The 12,836-nt window shown below is 46.4% G+C and overlaps 1 protein-coding gene across 5 annotated transcripts in view; it reads right to left on the reverse strand.

The window, feature by feature from the left end:
- Window positions 1-12,836, reverse strand: part of PTPRG (protein tyrosine phosphatase receptor type G) — a 449,911-nt gene that overhangs the window by 40,592 nt on the left and 396,483 nt on the right. The window lies entirely within an intron of this gene.

Consider the following 12,836-nt stretch of genomic DNA (forward strand, 5'->3'; position numbering starts at 1 on the left):
AGCTCAGCACTTAAAAAAGAAAAAAATTAGTTTGTTTCCTTCCATTTGGAAGAATTCAACAAAAGGGACAGGAAAGGGTGAGTGCCTTTCTCTTTCGGCAGCATTTTGGACAATGTATACCCTGGGGGCGCAGCGGTGAATAAATCAGTCACACATAGGGAAGAAACTATGAATATGAAACAGGCAAAATGTTCATGGTTTTCATGCATTCAGGACTTTTTTCCCCTGAGTCATCTCCACAGAAAATCCATGGACAGTGTCTCCTGGTAATTCAAGCTTTAAGAATATATACAATTTTCCATCTAGCAGTTCAATAGAGAGAGACCCTTTCATCTACTGATCCAAGACCTTTTTTTTGTTAATAAGCTCACAGTATATACGAAATATAATTCCTTTCTATCCATTTATTTATTCTGTTTTTGCACAGACAAAAAAGCATTGCCTCATATTGTGCTGTTTTATACTGTCAAGAGATTTTTTTCCCCATAAAAAACATTAAATTGTTTATGTAGACGCACAGTCCCATTGGGCGATGTGCATAATGCAGAGAGGAATACACCGAGCATCTCGTACCGTGGGATAGTTACAGCTTTTGTAATTTCAGCAAACGAGCTCTTAGCACAGTGAAGTTGGCGGCGATAAATCATGCCATGGACAAATCTCTCTCTCTTGCATGGATGGCTGCATATAGCTGTTGTTGAAAACTTCATTACCACGGCTTGACCCCACCACCTTTTCTAGCCACAAGCACATCACTCGGCAATATACTGCGTGCGCACCTGAATGCACAAAGGCCGGTTATCTCTCTGGAGCACGGGTCGGCTTTACTACACCACTTACTGGAAGCAAGATCTGTAGTGGAAGTGAAGTGCGCTCTCCCACTCCAGGCAGACAAGGTTCCTGGGGTAGAGCTGATATCTTTTATGAGACCAACTAAATAGCTGGTAAAATTGTTCTTTGCAAGCTTTCAGGCACAAACACCCTTCTTCAGGCATATCTGTTGGTGAAGGAAGGGTGTTTGTACCTGAAAGCTTGCAAAGAACAATTTTTCCAACTATTTAATTGGCCGCATAAAAGATATCGCATCTACCCCAAGAACTTGCCTGCCTGTGTCCTTAGACCAACACGGCTATAACCACAACCCCACTTCCACTCTAAACCCCTTTCCATGTGCTCACGAGATTGGAAGCTCCTCCTCGGCTTTAATGTCCTCAGCTTCATCTCTGCTGCAATTGAATTTTCTGAGAAAGGCAAGAAAAAATTTGAGGCCAGGAACCCACCCATCCAGGGCACGCAGAGATGATGCGGGGCACCCCTCAGCCTCCAAGAAGAGCGCTGATGAGCCGGGAATTTTGCAGGGTGACACTTCACACACATCTATGCCCGCACAGGGCCTGGTTTCCAGACTAATGTGATAAGAAATAAGTTTTCAAATGAGTCCCACAACCTCCTGGCAAGAAATTTCTATTGAGAATCAGTTCCGGGCACATCTTTCCTTAAGCTCCCGTAGGGTGCCGACAGCTACGGTTTGCCCCTGCTCCTGGCGTGGGATCATGCTGTGGTCAGTCAGGGGGAGGGAGAAGAGGTGCAAAGGGAGATACTGAGGTCCAGCATGTTCCAACAACTGTGGCTTAGAGCAGCCCTGATGCCCCAAAACCTCTACTATACTTGCAACAAGGCAGTTGCTGCCTCGCCGAGCTGCAGCCTGAGCAGACACGGCGAGACAGAGGGTCGAGGCAGAGCCTGAGCGAGGGGAGGTGACATATCCCAAGGACCCACAACGGTGGCAGAGTTGGGTTCCAGTCCCTGACCATAGCCAGCGGCCCACGTGCATGCATGTGTGTAATAACAGCAATTGCTGGATCGGGACCAGGACTTGTGTACATTTAGCTTTCAACTGACTGTGTGTGCAAGACAGGGAAGCTACAAGGGCAGCTAGGGGCAATATGTGCACTCGGGATTTTTCCTGACACCCACACAAACTTGGGAGGGAGCCGCCTTCATTTTCAATGGGATTCATTCTTGTTGCAAACTGACCAACTAGTTCAGAAGTGCAGAAACCCTTTTACAAAAGGGACTTTATAGAAAAGCAAAGCAAACGACAGTCTTACTCTCGAGTCTAGACTATCCCAGGCAGCACACGCCTTTCCAGCAAAGAACCAAGGACCCTGTTGTCTCCGAGATCCGTGAAGGAGACCCCTTCCCTAAGCCCCATATGGTTTTCTGGCAGCTTTTCCCTGGGGCAGAATAACCATGTGAGATCCCACAGACCAGATGCACAGTTGTCACAGATGCAGAAAGTAATCCGCAGAACGGGAAGGGTGGAAGCACATGGGAATCTATCTGCCACTGCCGTCTGGGAAGGTTTCCTCGCACTCCCCTAGCTTTTTGTAGACAGTAACAGCTAATTATTATTACAGCAAAGTAAGACAGTGTGAAGCTCAGAGTAATACCACTTAGTAACTGGACTGCAGACATAAAAGTCTGCCAAGAGACCAACTATTAGTGAGGTTATGCTTTTATACCCGCTCTGCTTGGCAGAGTCTGTTGTTTGCTGATAACTTTCTCACAACCGCCATGCGCTTGGTAACTCTGGCACTCAGAACAAGCTGCTTTGATTATTGATAAAGCACGAGCAGCTCCCCGTCTACCCCGACCCTGAGGACGGGCGGAGCGCTGGACCACTACGACTGCCTGCAGGTGAGCGCTCGGTTACTTCCCTCCAGATGCTCGGTTCCTGGGACCTAGCTCTGCCTTCGATACGAACGCGCAGCTTCTACCGAAGACAAACGGGAGCCCTGGGAATAGATCTGAAGCCAACTGCTGGCTCTTACTCCTTTGTAGTCGTATCCCCAGCATCCATGGCTCCGAGCAGAGGGGGAAGGGACACATATGGCTCTGCACCAGCTGATGCTGGGGTTAGGGGGAGGGTGATGAAGAAGCGGGGGCTGATAGGCTCCGAGGCGGCTGGCTGCAGCCACAGAAATACCGGTGACAACATGGTATACGATCAAAAGGGGACTTCTCCGACTTCGGGGAGACTCAGCCACAGCTGGGCTATATGCACTATGGCCCAGCGGGGCTGTGGCTGGTAGGTGCCAATGCAGGGCTCGTGTTGCACAAGTAGGGCCCCTTGACTGACTTTGTGAAGCACCTCCGACCGTCAGTGCGATGCTGCACTTTCCTCCCAGCTGCTGCAAGGCCAGCCAGGTGTGCACTGCTTTCTTCTCTGCTTCACCACAGCACCCAGGAGCCCCAGTCACGGAGTATAACATGTCCAGGCGACCCCATCCTAGGGCAAAGCTGCAAAAGAAGCACTGTGAATTCCTGCTTCCTCGGTCACATTAGCAAGTGCAAGCCTTGCGCCCCACCAGGTGCCCTGCTCTCCTGGACTTCACCGAGATGCACACAGAGGAGCACCCCGGCCCGCTCCCATGTTGATGCGCGTTGGGATTACGGGCGACGGGTCATGCACCTGATCGCAGCTTTTCTAAAAGGCCACGTGACCTAGAAGACTGGAGGAGTCAGGACCCCTGGGCTGTAAGTCCTGGTTCTGCAATGGGCCTGCTGCATGACCTCGGATGCAGGCGGGGTTGTCACGCAAATGGCTCAGTAGCCACAAAACAAAATCTGAATGCAGTGGCTGAGTGCCGCGTGTCAGATCATTCCCGGTTTGCCAACACTTTCCTCTGAAGGAAGCATCCTGGCTGGCCAGGCTGGAAAACAGGATGCTAGACCAGGCAAGACCACCAGCTGCCTTCAGCATAGCAGTCCTTACATTCTGGATCACGACAGTCAGACCTGATGACAGGACGAGCGGAGAAAGTGCCACGGGCCTTGTGGTGGAAAAAGCGAATGTTTGTCGTGAAGAAAGCAGCAGAACAAAAAAGCATTCCTAACACACATGTCCAATGCTGAAGAGCAGCCTACTTGTGTCCTGAAAATTCATGATAAAAATAACGACCGTGGTCAGAAACATCTCTCGTTCTCCAGCAGCTTTCAGGTCTGGTTTTGAAGCTAAAAGTAACTTGAACCTTTCTCCTTTGCTGAATGCCTTTCAGTGGCTTGGATTAGTAGGAAGGATACAGCCTGCAGTTAACGAGCTTTGCTTTATTTTTACTTTACCTTTGCTCCTCCTCTTGAACTCCTTTGAGTTCCCCAAGTTTTTAGAAACTCTGGGAGAAAACTGCACAGAAAGTTTTCCTTCTGTGAAAGCTTCCCTCGTCCTTTTGGGAAGTCTGTCATCTAGCTGGGACAAAGGTTTGGTTCTGACATCCGTATCTTTCACAGCACAAAGCAAGGTATCAAAGCTGCGAGAGGAAGAGAAAGCTGTATCCTCGATCAGGGATTGCAAAGCCGTTCAAAATCCCAGAGAGAGCCTGTCTGCAGCGTACGGGGTAGTGAGAGAGGCAGTTTCCTGAATGCAGATTCACTAGAGAAAAAAGTATTTCATCCTCTCAGTCAGCCACGTTGCACAGTTTCCCTGTAAATGTGGTCAGGAACAGCATCTGGTCAGTGGGTGCATCTACATGTTCACATGTGCCACAGTTACTGCGCATTAAGTTTAGTACTTGCATAACCAAGTAATAAATCAATGCACAGTAACAGGTGCTACTGTGCAGCAGCAGTGGCGCATGCATTTTCACAGACACTAACTGCGCAGTAGCCCAATACTGCTGCAAAGCAGTGCATTAACATGGGTTCTGCCCGGCACGCTGCTGCGCAGTGTTATTAGCTACTGCACAGTTAGTGTCTTGTGTGGATGAGGCCAAGCGTGCCGGTACCGTGCTGCTCTGCCCTTTCCATCAGCTTCACTGCCCCTCCGCGCACGTTTGTCACTGTCAGAATTGGCAATGGCTCCTCAGGACCGCGAAAGAGCAGAAGTGCAATGAATCTGGACTATGGCACAGGCAGACCAGCAACCAGAAGCCTGGCCGACAGCCGTCTGCAGTCTGCACAGGGCTACAGCCCAGGTCATCAGTCACGGGCTTTTATGAGCAATAGCACTGACTCCAGCTTTAAGAAGAGAGAAAAAAAAATGAAAAAACATGTAAGCAAATCTGATCCCATGACCACCAGCACGGGTATCTCTGACATTACATCTATCCTGTCGCTGCATGCTAGGAGTACCTGCACCCCGCATCACGTCAGACAGGGCTGAAATGATCCTTTTTCTGGGAGTATTTCAGTTTGGGAGCTGCTCTGCTGATTTAAAAAAGTCACAAAAAGGAAACATTTACCATGCCGCAGCTTGACAGGGGAACGGGAGAAGGAAGTGGAAGTGTGCTCGGTTTTAGGAGCTGGCCTCCAAACAGAACAAGAAAGCTGTCCAAGTCAAACAAGCGAGAAAACGCTGACTTGGCACTATACTTTAAAAGTGGGCACATGGAAAGCAAGGAGTGAATGCGCTGCTGGAGAACAAGGGATGCTCCCCACTGCGCGGAAGGCCGCTTCTCCTGGGCACCTCTTGTGAAGATGGCTCTCCTTCTCCTGCAAACAAACGCATTAAGCTCATGCAGCAGTAGTAATGAGAGAGGTTTCCACAGTCCGTGAATGGGTTTCAGTAGTTTCACAGCGTGCCAAGTCTTTGGGACCTTTGTCAAGGGACAATAGTACAGAAGTAGACTGTCCCCATCATTGTTCTTGGGGCCGGAGGGAAAGGCCTTTACTTACACTGGTAAGCTGTTCGCTAGTCCAGCTCAGAGCCCACCCCGCGTCTGTAAAGAGGATGTCCTGCTGCTACGTATAGTGAGACTCTCTGCAATACGCCTGGAATAACTCTCTTTTTAAGGGCGAAATGCCCTCTTTCTCAGCAAGCTGAATAACGTGACACTAGCCCCCGCGGTAAAGACTTGTGACAATACATCGCGCTTGGCCATTTAAACCGGTCCCTCTGGCCGTACAGAACCACACAGATGCTGCTAATCACCCGTCTGCAGACTCGAGGGAAAGCTACGGTTTTCACCCTTAGAAAAGCAAGTGCTTTGTGGAAAAGGAAACCACCTTTAAAAGACATTAGGGCAATAACAATGAAATAGGGTCGCACCTTCAAAGCGCTCGTTAAGGGGGCACAACTTTCTCCAAGATGAAAGCCTCCTCTCTGCCTTGTTTTTGCAAATGTTTTTCTGTTTCTCCATTTTGGAAGCTGAGCTAGTGAACAGGAAGCAAATAAGGCATGCGGTATGTTGCTAGAAGAGTTCATCAGTCTGCGTTTTTATGCAGTATTTGAGGCCCTGCATCTTATTTTCTGCCCAGAAGTAGCTTGGCTTGTCTCTTGCAGAGACCAAAGGAAGAAAGAGCTGTCCCGCTTCCCCCTCCCCAAAAAGCGGCACTTTCATTATATACACACAATGTATACAGCTGAATGAAAACAAGGACATGCCCATGCAAAATATGCTCTTGTTCTGCAAAAGATTGAGCTGTAGGAATGATCCATGTGCAACCCCCATCTTCTGGGTGAAGTCAGTCCGTCACTCAAAATGGGGAACACGAGGCCATTTTTATTCACAGAGGTGTATTATGCTGCAGTGGTGCACTGCATGGCAGAGGTATTCTTGTATGCTCCTTCTAAAACTCACTAAGGCTAGAATTCAGATCGTCTTAGGTGTAAAAAGCCTCATGTCATGGATCATCTACCGTTACCGCTGCATGACACCTTGTAGAAAATGGTCGGTAGCTGGGATGCTCCAGCCTCAGAGTACGTAGGGAGGCTCAGGACAGCACAGAGTAAGTTATGGGAACTCGAAGTGGGGGAAAACCCTCAGGTTCATTCTGCAGACGGCGTTCTGCTGTTCCCTGCTACCAAATGTCACAGTCTGTAACACGGGTACATACGCTTCATACACATTAGAGGAAAAACATTAACAGCTGCTAGCTGGGAAAAGACAGGGAAGAAAACAGGCAGAACAAAAGGAAGTGGGAGGTAATTAAAGTTCTGATCTATTTTAAAGAAGGCATCATCGCTTGAAATCTCCAGCTGAAAAACCATTTGGCAACGAGGGCTTGTCCCTTCTTGGTAGAAACCACTCCGGATTCATGCTTGCAGCGGGCACACATGCTAGGTGGTCGTGTAGATCTCCCAGTTGAAAATCCAAGCATACATTTGCTAACCCTGCAAGGCTGCACAGGATAGGCTTGGAGTATAAGGTCCTATGGTCAGGGACTGTGTCTCTCTTTGGTGCACAGCACCGAAAACAGGCAGTGGGCAATAAAAAAGATCCTTGTAAAAAGGGATGTGAGTGGTTAAGGCTCTGAAAATTATGACACTTGCACAGCAGACTTCAATTCGTAAGCCCGTCCGCATTAGCAACACTGTCAGCTGCACAACCAAAAAATGCCCAGCTGGCCAGTGCTGTAATGCACTCACAAAACTCTTTAACTGCAAATTGTAAGTGGATAAATCTTAGTTTAACCCAGCAGAAACACTTTCCATGCTTCCTTCTCCCATCTTTCCAGCATCCCCTGAGAACGGCGGAGGCAAATGTGAACCCTAATTTGGGATGACACTAGCCCCTGGAGCACTTGGTAACTAATTATTCTCTTTGTGACCTTTGACAGGGCCAGACTTCCCCCCCACCAACCTCCCTAAATCAATACTTGCAACATCTGTGTTGGTCGCACTCCACAGCTGCGCATGGGACCGAGCGGGTTTGCTCATCAGTACTTTCCCCTGGAAGAGAACGTGCTCCCTGGTGCATGCACTGCTGTTTGCTGTCCAGCTAATACCAGGAGAAAACAGGGTCTAAATATCTATGGGTAGTCGAACAGTCTAAAGAATGAGGTATGGGTAAGGTATGGAAAAAGACACCTGCGTTAATTTTTCCCTCGGTGAGATGCAGCTTTAGATACCACAACGCAACTCTACTGTCTCTCTATATTGCAGAGACTGGAGTTATTCTGTAACTCTGACAAGCCGCTGCGTTTGTCACCTCTGCATCCTACAGGTGAAAACCATCACGGGCCTTTTCCCGAGCAGCCGGGACCTTTATAGCACCTTATAGTGCTTGGCTCCAGCAGCCCAAGCAGCGTGCAACATCAGGTGCAGCCTGCGACGCTCGTGTACATCCTAACAACTCCTGTAACCACGGAAGATTGCCTTTCGCTAGCGAGACACTCTCCGTGCCGATGCAAAACAGGTCACATTTGGCACATTGGATATCATCATCCCAGGACATGAATTCTGTCCAGGCTGGATTTCAGCAGAGTGGTGTTTTTATGTTTTTTTAGATAATATAGGCATATATTCACAGCCTCCAATTGTGAATAAGGCTTTCCTACCCCCAACAGGTTTTCTGTTTCTGTCTGCTCACCAAGTAGAGCATACAGCTCAATGTTGCCTTTGGGTACACAGACACCCATCAAGTCAGAGCCTCTTGGCAGATGTGTGTGCAGGCACAAAGGCGCTTCCCCAAAGAGACCTGCTTGCAAGATCTCTAGGCACGGCAGGTTTGCGAGAGCTGGGCACTGTCACCAATTCAAAGAATATATCTGATGACACACTCCTAAGAGTGAAATGCATGGAAGCCTCAGTGGGCGCGTCTACAAGTGCAACCAATGCTATTTGGCTTTACTGCGGAGTAAATTTACTACCTGCATATGAAGGTAGTAAATTTACTGTGCCATAGACTAATTCACTGTGCAGTAAGCGCCTGCACGTGTAGACAAGTGATGCTTTACTGCACACAGATTAGTCTACAGCACAGTGAAGTATCTTGTGCAGATATGGCCACTGTTAAGCACAGGCGGCTGCTTTTTTGCCCACGTCCGAAAAGCACTCCTTTTCCCCCTGCAATAGATTCATAGATGTTTAGGGTGGGAAGGGACCTTAGCAGATTGAGTCTGACCCCGTGCCCTGAGCAGGTAAGAGAGCTGGGGTCAGACGACCCAGCCAGGTGCACGTCCAGCCTCCTCTTAAAGACCCCCAAGGCAGGGGTGTGCACCACCTCCCTTGGAGCCCGTTCCAGATTTTGGCAACCCTCACCGTAAAGAAGTTCTTCCTGTAATAGGGGTTATTCCTTCTTTCAAATTCAATAATCGAATAGGACAGTCACCCGACATTTATTTGAGGTGCCTCCTGGGTGGTCACCAGCTGGCTTCTACGTAGAAGCTGGTTATCTTAGGCACTGCGCATCTTTAGCGAGAAACTCCTTAATTTGTTCAGTATAATTAATCACTCACTGGGAAGTTACTTCTCTTGTCTTTCTTTCCAGGCTGGACATGTCTATTGCTTCTGGGCCTAAAGAAAGAGGGCTAACTGGGAATATCATGAAGGCAATTTATTTGACTTGTTTCACGTTCAGTTTATGTAAGGTTAAGGTGCTACTGGTAGCTTGTGTGTGCATGTTTCCTTCTTCCATGTCATTAACAATGGTCAGAGTCTTATCTTTACTGCCTACCCTTATAAAAAGAAAAGGGAATGGGAGGATTTTTGTAGACTGTCTTATAATTTCTTTTGAAATGGAGGTAAAAAGGTAAAGAGGAGGTCCCTTTGTAAACACAGGAAGATGGGGAAAAAAGGTAGCAGATGCCAATCATTTCCCAACTAAATGTGAATTTAGGAAACACCATTTTTAACGTTGTATTCTGATAGGGTAAAGCCTGTTCATCATCACACAGAACTGGCAGTGTTTGGTACCCAGATGCTCTTCTTTCTGGGCCATCTTCCTGGAATCAAAGGTTTGCAAAGGCCCAGATAACAAATCTGCTTTGTTAGATGCATCTCTGAGACAGAGGCGCAGGGAATCATTAATCTCATTATTGATCAATGCATTTGGAGATTCTGTTTCTAATGGGGCTGATGCTAATAAGTTACTTACTCTTCATAACTTTAGCAAAGCAGAGATGTCTGGAGACTCACTTTAATTAATGACTTTCTTGTATTCTAAGGTTAATGAATGTTACAAGGAAAAATAAATATCAGAGACAATAACCTCCTGACCAATGAAACACTGAAGGGAAATATCAGCGCATATCTCCGGGTTTTTTAAATGGGCATATTCTTCAGTAAACCCAACACAGCTCTGCTGATTTACATCAACTGACCAGGTCAGCAGCATTAACTAACTGGCGTGCATCCATAGATGCTTCTCGAGCAAATCCCGGGACATCATTCTCCCCTTGTACTCGGCCTTGGTGAGGCCGCAGCTGGAGTACTGCGTCCAGTTTTGGGCTCCACAGTTCAAAAAGGATGTGGAGAAGCTTGAGAGAGTCCGGAGGAGAGCCACGCGCATGATCAGAGGTCAGGAAAACAGATCTTACGATGACAGGCTGAGAGCCATGGGGCTCTTTAGCCTGGAAAAGCGCAGGCTCAGGGGTGATCTGATGGCCACCTATAAGTTTATCAGGGGTGACCACCAGGATCTGGGGGAACGTCTGTTCACCAGAGCGCCCCAAGGGATGACGAGGTCGAACGGTCACAAACTCCTGCAAGACCGTTTCAGGCTGGACATAAGGAAGAATTTCTTTACTGTCCGAGCCCCCAAGGTCTGGAACAGTCTGCCAGCGGAGGTGGTTCAAGCACCTACATTGAACACCTTCAAGAGCAAATTGGATGCTTATCTTGCTGGGATCCTATGACCCCTGCTGACTTCCTGCCCTTTGGGCAGGGGGCTGGACTCAATGATCTCCCGAGGTCCCTTCCAGCCCTGATGTCTATGAAATCTATGAAATGTTTGCTCGTACGATTGCTTCAGTATATCTAACAATCCCCCACCCCACCCCCACCCCAAGTAAAAAAATGAAACAAATTCAAGGGATTTTAGATTCTTCAAGACTAAGGTTAATACAAAAAACCAAACACAGCATTATGAACAGCCAAGTGCACAGGCAAATAAAGACAGTCTCTATCTGGACTCCCCATCTTTCTGATATCAACTAACTAGTAGCCAGAGAATTTCTGTAGTTGGGGGAAAAAATTCTAGAAAAATGAATAAGATGATGTCATTGCTACTACCCTAATACTCAAGAGACAAGTGACTGTAAGAGAGGTCTTGGAGGAGACAGGGATCAGAAAATATTTAAAAAATATATATTTATGAAAATGAAAAATAGGACATCTTTGAAGTTTAAGATCCGTCCCTTGGTTAAAAATGCTGTCAATTTTCCCGTAAGAGGAAAAAGATGTTTGTTATGCAAAAGGACTGAAAGATCAAGGAGCATCATTAGAAGTTAGAGAGGAAGCGTATTAATAGATTCCTGATTATACAGAAAAGTCAAGAATTTTCAAGTTATGAGATATTAGTAGCAAAAGATACTCTACTTTTAAGAGACCGGCATAAAAGTCAAAATTACACTAAGAATTGAAAACTACTTTCATACCCAGACCAATCCTTTGAGGGGGGATATAACATGGGCTATTAAACCAGCAGCTTCCAGTGATCTTAATGTGTGTACAGAAACATCTATTAGCAAGGACAGTCATGTTGAAGTGAATATTCTGATTAAGGATAAGATGTAGTTAGACATGAGACAGACACCTTAGCCACCTGCATTAATTATTAATAGGACTATGTCTTTAGATCCCTAAACAACAGATACCCTTTAATCTATTTTCTGTTTGCAGGTGGCTCTGTATTTATTTGCCGTGTTCTGCGGCTTTATTCCAGTTTAATTTGAGCTTATTTTGATTGATTTCTTTAAAACCTCTCGCTCGGTTCATTTGAATATTGATGACAGTGGCAACTTCTCATGATTGGGGGAAAAAGAGAAAACACAGCAAGATCTCAGGGGCGCATTTTAATAAAAACACGTCCACACTTCTGTAGATGCTAAGTTAAAGGTTGGATAGGTTGGCTAGTCATTTGCTTTTGGGTAGAAAAGAGGTCAATGTTTGGCTTAATACATTTGTTTTCCCATTCCCTCCTCACAAAGTGGTCTCTATTCAATAATTTTGCCCCTGAACTTCTAAGGGTTTCTGATCATAGCTTTTCCAAATGTTGTCATCATGCCTCTAACAACCCTATGCCTGATTGATTGGTTTGTATTTGTGCTGCACACTTCCTTTCCATCTTCTTTTGTAATTCGTGGTGATGCTTTCAGTGATGTTATAGCAGGGGGAACAGATGATAGGCCTGGGAACAGAAGGCACTCGAAACTCACTCCAAGGTATATCGTCTGATTGAATCATGAAAAAGATCCTAATCCTCTGACCATGATTTTATTATCAGATCCGCTGCATCAATCTCTGTCTCTGCTGATATCTTGGAAGAGAAACAGCATTTCTTTTCCTTTAAAGTTTTCTTTTTGTGGTTTACGTTGAAAACATTTGGGACCTGAAACCTTTAAAATGCAGGGTAAACAGAGGAATATTTCCGCTGTCATTTCTGGTAGCTCTGTTTCATTTGGTTTCAGGTCTATGATTTCTTGTCATGAACACTCAAGTGTGAAATATCTGTTGACCCATTATTTGTCTTCTAGCTGATTACAGACAGCTTGACAGGATGGATAAATTGACTCAGTGATTTTTATCATGCTTTATTTATTGTGTACAGGGTTTATTTCTACAATGGACTCAGCAAAAAAAACCTGTTCAGACTCTGAGCTTTTGCATCCTAATATTACGTTATACACTTTAAACCCTGTTTGCCGGACCAGTTTTCTACTGAGATGCAGGAAGCCTTGGAGACCATTAATGAATTCTCAGCGAAAAGAACTTGGGTACTTCTGTCTGTTATACAAATACTGGAGAGTCCACTCATTTTAGAAGACATTTGTCTTTTTCATCTACTTGCACATTTACTGTGGGAGAGCACCTTGCCATTTGCACCTGGGGTATAAGTTGCATCATTTTTCACAACAACCATCATGTCTAGCCTTGGCACATACATAGGGGCATACAT

The sequence above is a fragment of the Crocodylus siamensis genome, chromosome 11 (assembly GCF_052110815.1).
Source record: "Crocodylus siamensis isolate JL-2025a chromosome 11, ASM5211081v1, whole genome shotgun sequence".
In the NCBI taxonomy this organism is placed as follows: Eukaryota; Metazoa; Chordata; order Crocodylia; family Crocodylidae; genus Crocodylus; species Crocodylus siamensis.